Source organism: Pseudorca crassidens, chromosome 5, assembly GCF_039906515.1.
Source record: "Pseudorca crassidens isolate mPseCra1 chromosome 5, mPseCra1.hap1, whole genome shotgun sequence".
Taxonomy (NCBI): Eukaryota; Metazoa; Chordata; class Mammalia; order Artiodactyla; family Delphinidae; genus Pseudorca; species Pseudorca crassidens.
The window spans coordinates 76232263-76250000 of record NC_090300.1 but is presented as its reverse complement, the minus strand read 5'-3'; the positions used below and the strand labels follow the sequence as shown (position 1 = coordinate 76250000).

Sequence of the window (17738 nt, the reverse complement as noted above, 5' to 3'; positions counted from 1 at the left end):
AAGTGGCTGATCCCTTGAGAGAAGGTGGGTTTGGGTCCCAGCTGGGGCAGAACTTTCTTGGGGGTGGGGTGAGGGTGAGAATAAAGCCAGAGCATCTCTCCATCATGAACATTAGTGGCTGAGGGAATGACGGTGTGTATTTGGCTTCCACAAAGAGCTTTTATCACTTTCCTTAGTGTAATAATATGAAGTAACTTTATTGATTGTGTGATCATCACTTTATTCATGACAGGTTGGGCACTGAGACATAAAGAGCCCACATTTAATTTAAAGCATCTTTTCCATAGGAATCAACACCTGGGGCATTCAGATCAATAGTTAAGTGCTACACAGCAGTGAAATGCTGCCCGAAATTAATCAGGAATTCTCACACTTACTAAAATGTAATATCTCCAGGGAACCTAGCTTTAAGCTTACTAAGAAGTAATGATATTAGGGTAAGAGAAGGTAGGAAAACAGGAGGTGTGACTTTAAAGGCTTGTGGCAGTTGGCGATGTCACCAAGAAAGGAAAAGTTAAGCCCAGCAGGAATACCTTGGTTTCCTTGAAGCCCCACAATGCAGACAATGGCAGAATGCCTGCAGGGGCTCTGCTGCCTGTAGATAGCACTCAGGTTCCTCAGACCCCACTGGGGGGCTGAAACAGGTCTGCAGGCCATTGCTCTGGGGCCTGTGTGTAGACAGGAGGTATATACACGTGGCTGGGGCTTCCGGGATGGGTTGTTATTTCCCAAGGAGTCTGAGCTGCCCACACCACAAAGCCGCACAGTGAGCAAATCCTCCAGAAGTGACCCTTGCTGCCCAGATGAGCAGGGCCTTCAGAGCAGTTTAAGCGCCTAATTTCCTTTGACTGCTTCTTTTTATTAAAAAAAAAAAATGTAAATAAGACACTCTTAAGCCATTAACCTTTGAAAGCTGTATGTTGTTGAAGGATGATTTCTTGTCATTATGTCATCATTTTCTCCCCCATCTAACACATTTCTAACATACACACATGCCTTTTTTGGAGCAGAAATTTAAATAGAAGTCTTAATAGAAGCCAAATAATTCTGCATGTAGCCTCCCACCTGTGGACTTACTGTGGCATTTTGCCAGTGGGCCTAGATGAAATGAAATAGTATGGATTGTAGATATGTAGATATGGGTGTGCTTCTCAAACTTTGCTAAATATCCTGAAACACTTGTGCTGGGGGAATTCTTGGGGGCTCTCCAAATCACAGGATAAACATACTGCATCTTCCTCCAGAGTCAGTTTTTCTCAAAGATTTGGTAGGGGGAAAATTGGTATATTAAAATATATATGGGTATATTATAGAGTAGAATATTAAAGTTTTATAAAGCTTTTAGAGAAGACACAATTTTACACACTAGGCAACAGCTGCGTCCCAGGTCTCCCATACGCTGGCCTCTGTCCTTTCCCTGGAGAGAAATGTTAGAAGCCTTGGTCGGTATTTTTTGTGGTGTTATCATTTTATTTTTCTTATAATATTATTTTCTCATTATGAGCTAGAGGTATGAGACAAAAGTGAGGGTTTGGTTATACCTATGAAGCCAAGGAAAGTAACACAAACATGTCAGGGGTTCCTCAGGGTCCGTGCGGCCACATCATAATCACAACCTCAAGATACAGGTTCCTAGGTTTCTCCCAGAGGGATTCGGATTCAGTTGGTCTACGGTGGGTCTCTAAATCTGCCTTTTGGACCTACACCCTAAGTGATTCTGGTCTGTAACTAGCTTTGGGAACCGAAGAACCAAACAGTTTTTTCTGACTATAGGCACTGGGAAAGGGGCTGCAAACTAGTATCCCACCAACCAGGCAGAAGAGTGTTTTGTTTTCCTGTGGCATTCTTTTCTTAATGTGCATTAGTTGCCACCATTTAAAATCAGGGTATTTTATACTTTTATTTAAAACTCAGAAGGCAGGACAGCCCTGTGTCTGCCTTCTCTCCAGGTCCCATGGCCAGGACTGAGGCGTGGCGGCTGTGTTGATGGCCCATACTCTCCAGCCCTCCCCAGCACCTCTGCCAGTCTCACTGGCTCACGTCACCGTCTGGCCCTATGGGCGCTGGAGGTCTTGACCCTGCTCGGTGAACACGTGGTCCTGCATAGTGTTCCTTAATCATAGCGAACAGCTGAGTTACGGGCATCCCGGTCCAGCAAACAGCGGGAGTCTGTTGCTGCCCCCCCTCCCCTCTCCTGGCCTCAGCGAAACAGCTCACCCTTGTTCCCACCTGGGAAGTGAGTCCTTTTAGAGAGAAAGACTTCAACTGAGGAGTTACTGGCACTCAGAATCCTCACCTCTGCTTGGTACTTCTCCTTGTCTTTCAGTTCCTTCCCTGAGTTTCTGTTTCTGGAGCCCCATGTTTCTCTCACAGACGTGCTCCCCCACAAAACACACACACGCGCGCACACACGTGGATCCCTCCTGGCCATCATCATGGGACTGTGGTCCCAGAGTGCCCCTGCCGACCAGTCAGTTTCATGGCCATGAACGCCCCTTTTCCCTTCACCATTGGTCCTCCCATTCTAAACTCTAGGTCATTCTGTGTTTCGTGTATAAGAAGGAGCCCGAACACCATGAGGAGATAGTTTTTATAGGAAGTCGTGTTCAGAATTCCAAACAACAGACTGGAAGCTATGTGCCTTTAGAGCGTGGTATTTCTGTACACTTGTTGGATGGCCGTGTCTGAACACACGGCTTGGCAGGAACAGGGGGTACCGTCGGCCTCTGCTGGCCCTGCTCAGCAGTCAGAGGCATGACCCCTGCTCCTGTTTTCTTCTGAGATATTACAGGGGCTCTCTTTTATTCCATGAGGTCAAAGGATGCCATTCAGATTGGCTACTTGACAGGACTGCATTGTTTCTCTTAGTTTTTATTCTAGTGGCCCAAGCCCTGAATCACAGTTCTCTTGCCTAGCAACTTGCCCCTTGGTGGATTCCAGAGGTGTCAGAGCATCGCCTCTTCCCTCATTTATCTGAGTAGGTAAGAGCACAGAGATGGTGAATGTCAGTAACCCTTGAAAGCCTTTGAAAGGCAAAGAACATTTTCCTTTTAAAATCTAACCCCTCTCTTGCCTTACCTAGATTGATTCTCTCTGGGCCCTGACAGCGTGTACGCCTTACTATTCCAGAAATGATGAATATAGGCTGCCGGGTGGAATTGCCTTTCTTGCAACCAAACCACCGGATGGATGGCTGGCATTGAGAAACGAGGCCCACCCTCATGGCCCCAAATCCCGGTCTCTTGTCCTGAGGAAATCGCCATTTCCGTGTAGGATTCTAAGCCTCACCTTCCATCCGCTGCCTGGAGCACTGATGGTCACTAGCTTTAGCCCCCGTTGTCCCCATCAGGTACTGGCTTTTCATTCCTTAGAGATGTCAAAAGTAGCCAAATCAGAAAACATTCAGTCTAACTTCACTGTTCGAAAAATGTAGGATCAGAACCAGACCTGCAGGCATGTTTTCTGACACATCCCAATTTCATATATTTCATCTTAGTTAAGGGCCAGGTGCTCTCATTTTCATTCAGAACATATGCTAATCAGAAATACATGTATGACCACCATATTTTGCCCAAATCTCACTGAAATGTATAGTGTACAAAGGGAGTATCCCTGGGGCTAATTAATGTTTGCAAACATTTACTTAAAGCAGATGAAAGTTGTATACATTTCTAGAAAAATTAATAAGAGGGAAGGGAGAGGTTTTGCAAAAGGGGGTGTGTTTACCAGTTTCACCATGGCGATGCCCTGGGAGTGATGGTGCTAACCTGCCCGGGAGACACTGTGGGTTTTTCCCAATGTGATTTGAGCAGCTTGAATGAGGGCAGCACTGGGGGTACAGTGTTTATTCTGTGCTGTAAATTAATTAAGTAGATTACGTTCAGTCTGGTGGTGCATGTCCAGGCTCTGAAAGGGTATAGCACGGCCCTGGCAAGTGGCCCAGCAGGCTCTGAAGCTAATGAGGTATTTATTGGTTGCAGCCTCACTATCTTATGCTGTGAGGTGCTCTGTGGCTACCCCACTGAGGCTGGGTGTGGCTTCCGTTGCTCCCAAAGCCCTTCACAGACACTGGCCACGGCCTTGGCTGGGTGGTCACAGTGTGGAGTCTAGCCGTTGCGGAAAAGGCATGTTTTATCCTTACTATGTGGTGGTGAGAGTGTGCCTGTCTAGAAAAATTCACTTTAATAAATATAGACTGAGTCCCTACTTCCTGCCAGGCACTGGGCTAGGCAGCAGGGATTCAGATATAAAGAGACACAGGCCCTGTCCTCCAAGAACTCCCAGCTTGATTGGTCAGAGAGGCACACAGGATGATTATAGACACCGTAACCACGGACGTGTCCAAGGCCCGGAGGAAGGAACTACACAGAGGCTGAGGCCTCTGAGCTGGGATTTAATGAAGAGGAGGGATAAGGACACTGCGGCCGAGACGAACAGCAGCACAGAGGCCTTGGTAGGTGGCACGTGCAGGGACTCCAGCTGCTCCGGGCTGGATGAGCACAAGGGGCAGGGCTGGGGGGGCAGTAGAGGATGTGGTCAGACACAGGCAGGGGCTGGGCCGTGGGAGTCTCGTGTGTTGTGCTAAGGAGTTGCAGTTAATTCCAGAGGCAGTGAGGAGCATGACGTCACCCCAGGGTCAACACAGAAGACTCTGTAGACATCTGCCTTCTGCGAGAGGGGTTGAACCCTGACGCCGTCCTAGCTAAATCATGCCATCTTGTTATTTTGGCAGTCAGAATGCTGAGTTGTAACTCACTTCCATGTATGGGTATAGGCCACACTTTCTGAGCAAGATCCCAAGCTAGTTGCAGACCAGAGATTCAGAGATGAATAGGAAACTAGCGCTGTCCACCTGCCCTGTCCACCTAGCCCTGTCTGTCAGAGGTCCACAGGCCACGGGGGGAGAGGGGGACGGACATGGCTGGACCACGTGTTGTGAGCAGTCATATAGCAGTGATATGAAGCAGTGGCAAAGATTCATTTCAAAGGCAGACTCTCAGAAGATTTTATACAGGAGTTCAAAATTCCAGATTCCACCAAACTTTTCTTCTGGAGAATTATTTATGGTACTTTATTTAATCTGGCTTCCTTTTTTTTTTTTTTTTTTTTAAGTATAGATAAGTGAGACTTTTTTTCTTCCCTCTCCTTTTTGTGCCCGGCAATAAACAGATCCCAAATGTCACCAAAGCTACACCTGAAAAACAGAAATTTTTCTCAAGAACCTCTATACTGGACAGGATTTCAAATACAGTTAGTGCATTTATTTCTCTATTCAATAGTTCTGTCTTTGCTCACTTTCACAGGAAAAGGGGCTTATGAACCAGTTTATTATTTTTTTAAAAAGTGGACTTTCCTTCTAGTGACTTGACTGCATGCAGACTGACAGTGCAGGCCCCATATGGCCCTGCTGGGTTGATGGGAGCTTCGATGGTGTATGTTTGTAGGTGTGTCTCTGCGGTCAGGAGGCCCAGGTGGTGAGCAAGGCAGAGCACCGTCTGTCCAACTGTTGCCCCGTATGCGGGTCCCCGCACCTGCACCAGGGCCTGCTTTGTACGTGTGAAGCAGGACAGGTTTATTTCTTTGTCTCCCAGAGGTTTATTGTTTTGACATCCCGGGAAGGGAGAAGGAGAGGAGAAAACAGTCCTCTTGCAGCAGAAAGCGTTGTTGTTGGAGAGCCTGACCTCTGTCCCACATGTCCTCCGCTCCCTCAGAACGTTCCACGTTAATTACAGTCTGCCGCTGCCACGGCTTTGGAAAACAGATTGTGATTGCAGAACTTGAAGCGGTGAGAAAAGGAAAGCCACAGCTCTGCGGGCCCCCGAGGGCCCTGAGGCGGCTTGGAGACTGGCAGCCTGAGGGCAGAGAGGCCCCGGGTGGGGTCCAGTGAGCAGCTGGCCTTAGGGACGCAGGCAAAGAGCAAGGCTGTCAGGCCGTCGGATTCTATCGCCGGGCACCAGGGCTCCAGCTCTCAGATCCCGAAGGGAAGGAATGACAGCCCTGGCACCTGGGCTCAGCAGCGGGGCAGCGCAGTGACAGGGTGGTTCCCGGGACCTTGACAGTCTGGGCCCACTGGCTGCTTCTCCTCAGCTCGTGTGTGTGTGTGTGTGTGTGTGTGTGTGTGTGTGTGTGTGTGTGTGTGTGTGTGTGTGTGTGTGTGTTAAAATATATATAACATAAAATTTGCCATTTTAACTGTTTTTAAGTGTTCCGTCATTGGCATTAATTCCATTCACAGTGTTGTGCAACCATCACCACTATTTCCGAAATATTTTCATAACCCCCAGACAGAAGCTCTGTACCTGTTAAGCAATAGCTCCGTATCCCCCTGCCCTCCGCCTCTAGTACCCTCTAGTCTCCTTTCTGTGCCTGTGAATTGACCTGTTCTAGGTGGTTCATACGTGTGGACCCACAGTATTTGTCTCCTCCGCCACTCTGTCGCCTCCAGGCCCCTGGAGCACTCACCCCTCCACCCCCAACACCGGGCCTCTGTCAGTCCTTCCTCATTCACTGTACTCTCCATGGGCCTTTCTTTCTTTGTTTTTAAATTAATTATAGTTGATTTACAAGATTATATTATTTAGTTTCAGGTGTACAACATAATGATTTAGTATTTTTGCTGATTATACTCCATTATAGGTTATTAGAAGATAGTGGCTATAATTCTCTGTATATATATGTACATATGAATGTATAATTATTAATCACCTGTCTTTGAGAAAGTCTTGAATGAATAGAGAATTTACTCCACTGCAATATTTGATTGTATAGACGCACACTGTTTCATCAGCAGAAGAAGTGGAAAGGCTGTGTGTGAGTTTTTGGTACTATGTACCACCTCTCTTATTCTAAAGCGAAGTATTCATGTACTTAAGCCATATTCTATTTAATTGTGTTGATTTTAAAATATATATATGAATTAAAAAACAAAACAAGGATATACAGTATATCTTTGTTGCTTCTCTCTTTTTCCATGGGACTTTCTTGATTTCCCTCCACTAATCTGATCTTTCTCTGTCTGGAACATTGGTTGGAAGAGGTCTTTCAGCCCAGCTGACTGCTCTGTGTGAGGATCTATGTATAAAGGTCTTTAATGCACCCACACTCCCTTGCTGAACAAGGAGCCCCTGGAGGGAGCAGCAGGACTGCACAGAGTAGATGCTCAGGGCTGTGCCTGTCTAGATGGAATGACCCCAGGGCGCTCCTGTCCACTGAGGGGCGGTGAGGATGGAATTGTCAGAGGGGCGCTGGGGCCTGGCTGCCTGTGTTTGAACCCAGGCTTCACCACTTATTAGGTGAGTGGCTTCAGCTAAATTTCTTAACTTCTGTAAGCCTCAGGTTCCTCACCTATAAAGTGAGGATAATAATAGCGCCTACCTTACAAGCTTGTGAAGAGTAAATGCGTCAAGTGTGTGAAGCACTTAGAACGTGCTTACGTGTGCTGACACGTGCTGCTTTATACGTGTTTGCCATTATCATTGCCGTTGTAACCTACGTCACAAAGTCGTGAGGATGAAATAATTCATGTAAGTTGTTTTTAAAGTGGCTGGCATGTAATAAGCATTTAGTAAATGTCAGCTACCAGTATATGTGTGTGTGTGTGCGCGCGCGCGCGTGTGTGTGTGTGCGCGTGCATGTGAGCATATGTATGTATGTATTTTTACAACAAAACCAGCTCAGCTCTGAAACTAGTCCCAGGGGCTGCCTCTAACTTGAAGTTTCCACTGTTCTGATAAAAGGGATGGGAGCACCCCGGGCGCACAGAAAAACAAACCTGCTGGCATTTCCTGTTCTTTTGAAGACAAGAACAGAGAAAGAGGAAGCCTCAGAAGCTGGATGCCAAGGGAAGGTCTTCTTAGGAGTGTGGCGAGGTAAAAATCAGTACAGCCTGCACTTGGAGGTGTCATCTGAGTTCACAGCAGTCTTACTAGCATTTTCACCTTTCTTAAAAATTTGGAAACAAATCATATGAATTTGCATTCCTTTTAACCTCAGGGAAAAGATCCTCACATTCTGTCGGCATCTGGAAGACTGAGTGGGCTTTACTGTTTATGTGGCTGCCTACAGTTTCCATCAAGATTCTCATTTTTTTAAACCCACAGAAGAAAAGTTATCCTTTATGGAAACCAAGCTTTACAAAACTTGTCTCTGTGCTCTGATTTTAATAGCCAGTTAAAAGAAACCTTAACCCTGCTTCTTAAATAGCTGTGTGAAATGTTATCAGGGCATGGAGAAGGTCTGGGGCTGGAGAAGGAATGGCCTCCTGGCAAATTTGTACCTCTTTCTGAAGAAAGCAGAACTCAGAACTAGCTGGGAAGTTGAACCTCAGCTTCCCGAAGGCAGAGGAAATACATGTGTGTATGTGTGTGCATGTGCACGTGTGTGTATGTATATTAGGGATGCACTCTGGGAACAGAGCATGGCTTCTGGGGCTCACATGTCATCTCTGCTACTCAGAGCCCTTGACCTCTGTGTTTGCACCACCATCACTTTCAGTGCTCCCTCTCTGGCCACATGTGTCCCTCTGCACTGGATGTGGGCTGGTACCATGCCAGAGGGATCCCCCAGTCTCAGCAGGTACCCTCTACAAGTATGATGAAACAGCATTATTCTTTTTGAATTAAAGTATAGTTGATTTACAATATCATGTTAGTTTCAGGTATTCAGCAAAGTGATTCATTTATATTTATGTATTTTTCAGATTATTTTCCATTATAGGTTATTATAAGATATTGAATATAGCTCCCTGTGCTATACAGTAAATTCCTGTTGCCTATCCATTTTATGCGTAGTAGTTTGTATCTGTTAATCCCATACTCCTAATTTATCCCTGTTCCCCGCCCTTTCCCTTTTGGTAAACATGTTTGTTTTCTATGTCTGTGAGTCTCTTTCTGTTTTGTATATAGACTCATTGGTATTATTTTTTAGTTTCCACATATATGTGATATCTACAATATTTGTCTTTGTCTGACTGACTTCACTTAATATGATATTATCTAGGTCCATCCATGTTGCTGCAAATGGCAATATTTCATTCTTTTTATGGCTGAGTGGCATTCCATTGTGCATATGTACCACATCTTCTTAAGCCAGTCATCTGTTGATGGGCATTTGGGTTGTTTCCATGTCTTGGCTATTGTAAATAATGCTGTTATGAACATTGGGGTGCATATATCTCTTCAAATTAGACTTTTTATCTTTTCCACATATATACCCAGGAGTGGGATTGCAGGATTATATGGTAGCTTTATTTTTAGTTTTTTAAGGAACCTCCATACTATTCTCCATAGTGGTTGTACGAAATTACATTCCCACCAACAGTGCAGGAGGGTTCCCTTTTCTCCACACCCTCTCCAGCATTTATTCTTTGTAGACTTTTTGATGATGGCCATTCTGACCGGTGTGAGGTGCTGCTTCATTGTGGTTTTGATTTGCATTTCTCTAATAATTAGCAATGTTGAGTATCTTTTCAAGTGCCTGTTGGCTATTTGCATGTCTTCTTTGGAGAAATGTCTATTTAGGTCTTCTGCCCATTTTCGATTGGGTTGTTTGTTCTTTTGATATTGAGTTGTATGAGCTGAAACAGCATCATTTTCTGATTAAGATCAAAGGGGTTTACTTTTGATCTTAATCAGAAAAGATTAAGTATATGTGGGGGGGGCAAGGGAGGCTACGATGCAGACTGGCTGTCAGTAAATGCTTACTGAAGATGAATTGGCCATCAGTCTGATTTCTCCTCTTGCCTTTGCCTTAAACCTTAGAAGCAACACTGCTATATATCACATATTGAGCTTGGTTCCCTGAGCCCCTAGCCTTTTTCTGGAAACAAGCAAGATCTCTGAAGCAGCTTGAGTACCTATAGGCCAGGAAAAAGGAGGGGTTCTGATGAATGGTCCTTTCCCTGGCCAGACTGGTTAATGCAGATTCTAAAAGCACCTACCTTTCTTCTATTGAGCTGCTGACCTGCAGTGAGAATCAGACCAAGTCTCCAGTGGTCGCTGCCCCGACCAAGAGGCAGCAGGGCTTGGGGCCTTACCCAGGGCTCTCCAGGCTGGCTGCCATCTGTAGGTCCTTGCTCTGTATGACCCCTCCCACGTGTTAGCAGGCGTTCTTGCTCACGCACATGTATCCAAGTAACAAAATCACTTGAGGAATCACCCTTCAGCATGACCTGAACAACCCACTTCTCCAGTACCACGCGCACAGGCACTCAGAGCTGGATGTGGAAACCCTTCGTCTAAGAGACAGGCCTTCGGGCCCTCCCAGCCCCCTCCCTGATCATATGGGACACAGGTTATGTGCCAGACACAGGACTAACAGCAGAAGGAAAGGAGGGAGAACTCTCATCATCTGTCACCTGCTGTGCACCACGGTCTTCAGATGTTATTTCATTTAATTCTCTGGCAATACCTCTCGCGAGGTCTCTCGTTCCTACTATTACAGGGAGAAAACTGAAGCAAAAGGAACAGAACTTGCATTTGTGGGCACCCGTGGCTTCAGGGGCTCTCGGCTCTGCATTACCTCACGTAATGCAGGAATATTGCAGACATCCCAAGTCTCTTTCCTCTACTTTCTCACTCCCCAAAGTGTTGCCTGTGGACCACAGCAGCATCACCTGGGAGCTTGTCAGAAATGCAGGATCCCACTCCTCTCACCTGCTGAACCCCAGCTACATTTAACTGGATCTCCAGACAGACATTTTGTGTGCACAGTAAGGTTTGCACAGCCCTGCCATTCACCCCACAGCTCTTAGGGAAGAGAAGCCTGAGCCGGGAAGAGGAAGAGCGGACTTAGCTGAGAAAACCTTCCGAGGCGTCGACTTGAGCCGAGTCACACGGGAGTGCCACGGAGGAGACGCAGCACTGTCTGCTCAGAACGGCATCAGCAATACCTGCCCAGCCCATGCAAGAGGGGCCCCTGACCGTGCAGCCTCGCGGTTCCTGCCCATGTGGACGAGCAGACGGCGTGAAGAGGGAAGAACCGGCACCTTCACGGGCCTTGTGGCCCCATGCATCTGCATCCGGAGACTGGGGCTGCTGGGAGAAGCGGGCAACTCGGAGCCGGCTCCTTGAGACATCTGCACCTGGATGGCCTCTGAGGAGGAGGGCAGAGGCTAGAAGGGCTTCGTTTGGTAGAAGTTTCCTGAGATCCCACGAGGGGTCCGGCTCTGAGCGAGGAGGGGGAGCATCCTGGGTCAGCAGCCCTGCGCACGGGCGTCTGGGCGGAATGAAAGGCAGGAGACCTGGTCGGGCCCCTGTGGGCTCTGTGCGTGTGGGCAGGTGTCTAGGTCTTGGGCGAGGAGCCAGGCGGCTCTGGGGAGGGGAAGGAGGAGGTCTGACAGGGAAAGGGAGTGTTGAAGATGCAGGCCCACCCGTGGTATGGTGCAGCTGTGGGCAGGGTGCTGGTGCTGGGCTCCGTGGGGCCTGGCCCGGCTCTGCTGTGTGGGTTCATTCCTTGTCTTCTTTGCCTCCTTCCCAAGGTGTGTCCGCAGCCCAGGTTTCTTGCTTTTTCTCAGGCTGGGAACTAGTTGGGAACTTGGGGCCTCCCCAGCAAAACGGCCCTGCAGGTTCCACACAGGGCGGAGAGCAGAGCAGCTCAGCACCTCCCTGACCCTTGGCAGTACCAGAATTTTCAGGATGAGGGCCCCCTGGGGTGCAAATAAGCACCTGATTCTTTGGGCTGTGGTTCTAGTCAGGGCGCTTCTTCCTCAGTCAGCAACTGGGCAGCCTGAACGGCCATGGGGAGAAAGGCAGGGAGAGGGTGGCCAGGAGCCCTGGGGCAGGAAGAGCTGCTCCCTGAACAGCCAGAGAATTCCAGAAGAACGGCTCCAGGAGTGGTGTCCAGCAGCCTGCTGTCGTTGCAGAGGATTCTAAGCACTCTGCAGGTAGTGGCTTGGACGAGCGTCTAATTTTAAGGCCAGTTTTGATCTGTCTTTTTTTAATTCCCCTCTTCATGTGCACTCAAATCCAGTTGGCGGTTCTGGTCCAGGCTAGGCTCCGGCCCTCCACCGCAGAGAGAGCTGAGAAGTCCCAGGCCCTGAGTGCTGTGGGGCTGCAGTTCCTCTCCACAGCGCTCTTCCAGCTCCAGGAGCCCCAGGCATTCCTGTGGGCACCTGAGTAGAGAGCTGGGTGGGGACAGAGGGCCAGGGTAGTTCCCATCCTTCTCTGCCTTTAGAGGGAGACCCCAGGCTCGGCAAGATTCTGGTGGTCCATCTAGAAGGCATAGAGAAGAGACTTGAGCAGATCAGATCCAAGGAGGCAGCTAAGGGGCACGCTTCCAGATTAAAGGGGAGAACATCTCCCTAGGAAATCGGCCCCATGTGGCAGGGAAGCAAGGGACGCTCACCAGCCCTGGACGAGGTGAGGGTGACTGGTCCAGAAGAAGCAGGGGAAAGGCAGGTTTGCTCTACGTCGTCTGCAAAGAAGTCGGCATTTAATGGGCCACGCCGGCCAGCGTCTCACAGCTGTCCCTGTCTGTGTCCTCCCGGCCTGGTCCTGTGTTTGGAGAAATACACAAAGGCGGGAGGAGTGAGCATGTGCCGGCACTCAGGCGGTTGTTGGGGGTGGCACAGAGACACACAGGTCTGCGCTGGGCGCGTCTCCTTGCTGTACAGGCAGGAGAACGAGGCCCAGACAGGGCAATGACCTGGCCCGTGTCCCTGCGCCAGTCGGTGATCATGGTTATGTAGCTGTTGCCATTTATGCCACGCCCAGAGTGCTCAGGACAGAAACCCGGGCTCGGAGCTCCTACCCTCCGTCAGTCCCTCTATCCACCTGTCAGTCCTCAGGTCCTGTCCCGCGCCTGCTGACCATCTCCTGAATGCTCCGCTTCCCTCCTGCCCTGACACCACCGCCATGCTCCCCTGGGTCACTGCGGCAGCCCCCAGCTGTCTGGCTGCTTCCAGCCCTGCCTTCTCCAGGCCATCCCTCGCCCAGCCGGTGACCTTCGTCATACACAGGCTGCCTTGCTTTAACCCTTTGTTATCCTCGGCATCAAGGTCAGCCTCCCTGACCTTCCTCACAGGACCCTTCCTAGTCTGGCCCCTGCCCGCCGCCCATCTCAGTCCAGCCAGGCTGGACTGTGCTCAGTTCCCCAGGCCAGGTGCACTGTGGCCCACCTCTGCTCTTCACCTGCCTGAGTCTTCACATCGGGGCTCACATACCAGTTTCTCCAGGAAGGCTTCCTTGAACCCCTCAAGACTGGGTGAGGAGCCTCTCTTTGGGGGTCTTAAAACTCCCCATTGCTGCGCCATCCTGTCTCTTATCACCCAGAATTGTGATTGCCTGTTGGCTGGTCTGCATCCTTCCCAGACACTGAGCTCCACGAGGGTAGGAATCATAGTTGTCTTTCCTGTTTACTGTTGTATCCCAGGGCCTAGAATGGTGTCTAGCACATAGTAGGTTTTCAGTAAGTATTTCTTCAATTAATAAATGTGCCAGGCTCTCCCCTGGCACTTCAACTTAAGCCTCAAAGAGATCTCATCCTCTCAGGTTTACAGATGACCACACTCAAGAGGGTTAAGTAACTAGCTGCAGGCCCTACCTCTGGGAAGGGGCAGCCCTGAGACGGCAGCCCAGGCCTGACTCCACAGCCCCTGCTCTGAATCCCTGTGCTTGTTGAATGGAACTGCAGGTCTGCGGTCTCTGCTGGACCCCCTGGCATGTTTAGAGACCGGGAGGGGCCTCAGTCCCAGCAACCCACGCACAGGGAGCTGCCAAGATTCCAGGCCATCTTTGAGGAGTTGTTTATTTTCTGAGCCAGACAGTTCTGATAACCCCCTGGTAACGTTGCTCTTTGATTCAGCCTAGCTCAACTGCGATCTGAGCTGGCCTGTCAGGAGGACAGCTTGTTTTGTGGAATTTCTTCTTCTTTCCTTCTTTAAAAGAAAGGAAACAGAGAAGACAGCGCAGTGGAGGGCCAAGCCGCGGGGCTTCGGGCCACAGAAGGCAGCCAGCCGTGAGGGGACGCTGGCAGGCCAGGAACAAGCTGCGTGTTTGGGTGGGCTGGAGGCCAGGCCTGTGTGGCTCAGGTGTGCTCTGTACAGATGACCTCTAATGCTGCCACCCCACCCCGCCCTGCACACGGCCCCCGTGCTGCCCTTGCGTGAGGAGAGGCTTAAAGAGCCCCAGAGTCCTTCTGCATCTGGGCCACCACGGAGTTGCAGGAGGCCCACACAGCACACAAGGCAGAGGTGAAGGCATGGCTGCCTCCGGGCCAGCCCCGCCATCCAGGGCCTCTTTCCTGTGCTGAGCACATTGGTTGTGCCATCACCACCCGCAAAGGACGAGGCTCTCAGGGGCCCAAGAGCATGAACTAAACCGGGCCAGCCGCTGGGGGAATGGTCAGAATGAGCCCAGGATGGGGGTGGTCTCCCTTCATCTGTCCTGGACTCTATCAGCTTGTCACCATACACAGATGGTGGCTCATAAGTGCCCACCACAGCCCACAGGCAGGGCAGGGCTCTTGGGATGCGAGGGGCACAGGGAGGTGAACACCTGCTCCCTTTCTCTCTGACTTCACTGCGGGGCCAGGGCTGGGGATGGGACTCTCTGACACTGGTCCCAAGTCACTGTCCCTTGCAGAGAGGCTGGAAAGGGGTGGAGCCTTGGGGGCAAACCTAGATATTCTCTCTCCAGAGCACACACCCCTTCTCTGAACCATCCTGCAGGGACCCCACTGAGCCTCCTTTTGTCCTCAACCTGAACTTCCAAGTGACAATAGTTTCTTTGCCTACTTGACCTCATGCAGGAGGATTCAGAATGCTTGAATAATTTAAGTCTCATGGGGATGGCCCTTTTTCCACATGAAGACATTGCGGCCACACAGATGAAGCATGGACTCTGGAGGGTTTCAGTGTTTTGAGAGAATTTGGGAGTGGCTGCCTCTGTGGCCTCCCTTTCTTACCCTGAGCTCCTTTGGCTGGCAGGATGCCCGTCTCCGGCATTGCCAGAGAGACTTCCCTGCCCAGAGCCAAGGTGAGCCGTCCCCAGTGTGGTGACTACTTGTCCCATCCTAAGTGGTTCCTGCGGGACAGAGGTCTCTGTGTGATTCACCTTTGTGTCCTCAGTGCCCTGCACACTCTAGGCCGCTGGGATGGGTCCCTGCGGTTGGGTTCCGAAGGCTGTTGGGGTCCTGGGATTGTGTGCAGGGGTGGGGGGTTTGCAGAGAGCATCCTTGGGTGATTAAACTTACTAGATGACGGCAAGTGAAGAACAGGTAGCAAGGGCTGACCTAAGTATTTTAGGGAAAGAACTGATGTCCTATGACCCTAAAAAAGTGTGTGGTTTTCCTTGGTCAGAATCTGGAAAAGCATGAGACAAAAGCTGAGGCTGCCGTCTTGCTGGTGTGGGAGGGCCCTCAGGCAGCTTTGTGGTGCCCGGGCATGTGAGCTGTTACGTCTCAGCTGGGGGATCTTGTGCAAGTTGCTTCCACTCTCTGTGTTCCTGGGTGATCTCTATAGGTTTTTTCACCTACGGGATTTTGGTTCCAGGGCCAGAGCCACGACTGAAACCAGGCTTCCTGCCTCTATCTAAGTGCACCTGGGGCAGGGAGCACACTGGCTCACTCCTGCTATCCCTCTACCCTTACATAGCCTGCTCCACGGTTGGAACTGGTCTGACGAAATTCACACCCCACCCCCAGTCTTGGTGTGTGGAATCCCCTATCCTGTCTTCTGCTCTACCAACCAGACCTCCCCTGAGAATCCATTCTCTGAGTTCTTTCTCACTCCAGCTCTGAACTTGGTGAGAGCACAGGAGATTGAGAGCCCACCCTGTAGGCTCCACAACTTCACGGGCCCCTCTGGGAGCGCAACACTGAGCAGGGAGGGCACTTCCTCCTGCCCCGCAGCCTCACCTCTGGGCTTAGCCTCGCAAGAGGGCTGTGTGACCATAAGCACATTGCTTAACCTCTCTGAGCCTTCACTTCCTCATCCTTACTGACCATAGATGTTGTCGTGAGGGATTGAGAGAATGTATGTAAAGCTGAGTAAGGGCTGCCCGAGTGATGGCAACTCCTCTTCCTCCTCCTCATTATTTCAGGTGCGGCGCTTGGTCGGTACCAGGCTTTGAACATTTACTGAAGACTTAGGGATATGGGTGAGAAGGAGTTGATGAGAACAGAGGCCTCTGGTGCTGGGGAAACTGGAGGAGAGACCCCAGGGGTCATCTCAATGGGGCAGGGGTGGGAACAGAGCCACAGAGCCAGAGCAGCCCCAGGACTGTGCAACGTGAGAAGGCTCAGCAAATATTAGCATAAAAATTTGCAAGTGGCCGAGCCACCTATTTCATGGCCATTTTCATGATAAAATATCACTGCTACTCATGTGGTTTTCATTTCTTTATAAGATTATTAAAAATACCTCTTTTTTCCCCTCTGAGTATGATCGTCGGGCCAGCAGCATCAGCATTACCTGGGAGCTTGTCAGAAATGCAGCATCTGAATGAGAATCTGCATTTTAACAAGATCCCAGGTGAGTCCCTGGCATGGTGACATCTGAGAAGTGCTGTTGCCCGTGATAGGCTCCCGTGGGGCAGGGCCTGTGTCTGGCCCGTCGCTGTCCCCCCACGGTGCCTTGCCGTGTGCCTGACAGGTGAGAGGAGATCCCCAGTGTTTGTGTCAACATGCCGATCACTTGTTTTACCCTTGACCGAGACCCATGCCACAGTGTGTGGGACAGCGAGCGGGGGCAGGCAGAGGTCAGCTGAGATGAAGTGGGACAGCTCACAGACTGCTTCTGGGCTTGGGAAGTAACACATTTTCCTGGAGCTCGGTTGCCTTTGTGCCCGGCTCAGCCACACCAGGGTGAAGGACACCGGGCTGGACTGGTGTTGAGCTTAATTCGGGCACAAGGTTAAATTCCACCCGTGGTCCTCCCCATCACCTTACTGCACACGCCTACGCTCTGCTGACTGCCCCGGAAAACACCCGGCATGTGTCCTGGGCACTTCTCTCCTGTGTCCCCTAGTGCCACGGGGCTGTTGGGAGCAGTGAGCCAATTCTGAAGGTGACTCTCTCTGGCTTTGTCTTCACCCTGATGAAAGTCCCTCCCTCAGCCCGACTTCTGGGAAAGGGCAGGATTGTGGAGCTGAGCTGGGGCCCCCTGCACGTGGGTTGTGACCAACCCAGCCTGCTGGCTGCAGGCCCTGCAGTCTCCTGGTTGGTCCCAGGGCTCACACCAGATCTGAGCTGCTCCCTAGCAGTGATGTACAAGCCCCGCTACTTGGAAGCTAGGGGCTCTTCCAGAGCCAGCGCTGGGAAGGACACTGTCCACAGGGCTGTGGGCGCCACTGGGTCAGGTTACCATCTGTGGCTCTTCATGGCTCACCTTTGTCACACCTGCATCTCATCACAGGTGTGGATTCTAGAGCTCATGGGACCACCTTTGCTCCCTTGCCTTCTCTGTCCTCACCCTGGAGACCTGGCTTCCCCGCGTGAAGACCGCATGGCCCCAGCTCACAGGGTCCAGGGCGCACTGTCTCCCAACTGCCTTTCTGAACTTTTGTTCCACCACCTTCATCAACATTCTCCTCTTTTAAATTTCTGCTATCTGATCTTACAGTCCCTTATTCTTTTGTTCATTCATTCTTTAATCCATTCATTTGAAACTTAGCAGTTCTCACGGGTGTGCTGGGAATCAAATGCCCATGCTAGGCTCTCAAGACATAAAGGTGAATAAGGCATACCCTGGTTATCAATCCAGAGCTTCCTCACGCCCTCGCTACTCCAGCAAATTCTTTCAT

At 50.3% G+C, this 17738-nt stretch overlaps 1 protein-coding gene across 2 annotated transcripts in view; it reads left to right on the top strand.

Moving 5' to 3' along the window:
* Positions 1-17738, top strand: part of XXYLT1 (xyloside xylosyltransferase 1) — a 189160-nt gene that overhangs the window by 159722 nt on the left and 11700 nt on the right. The gene's annotated exons all lie outside the window — the stretch shown is intronic.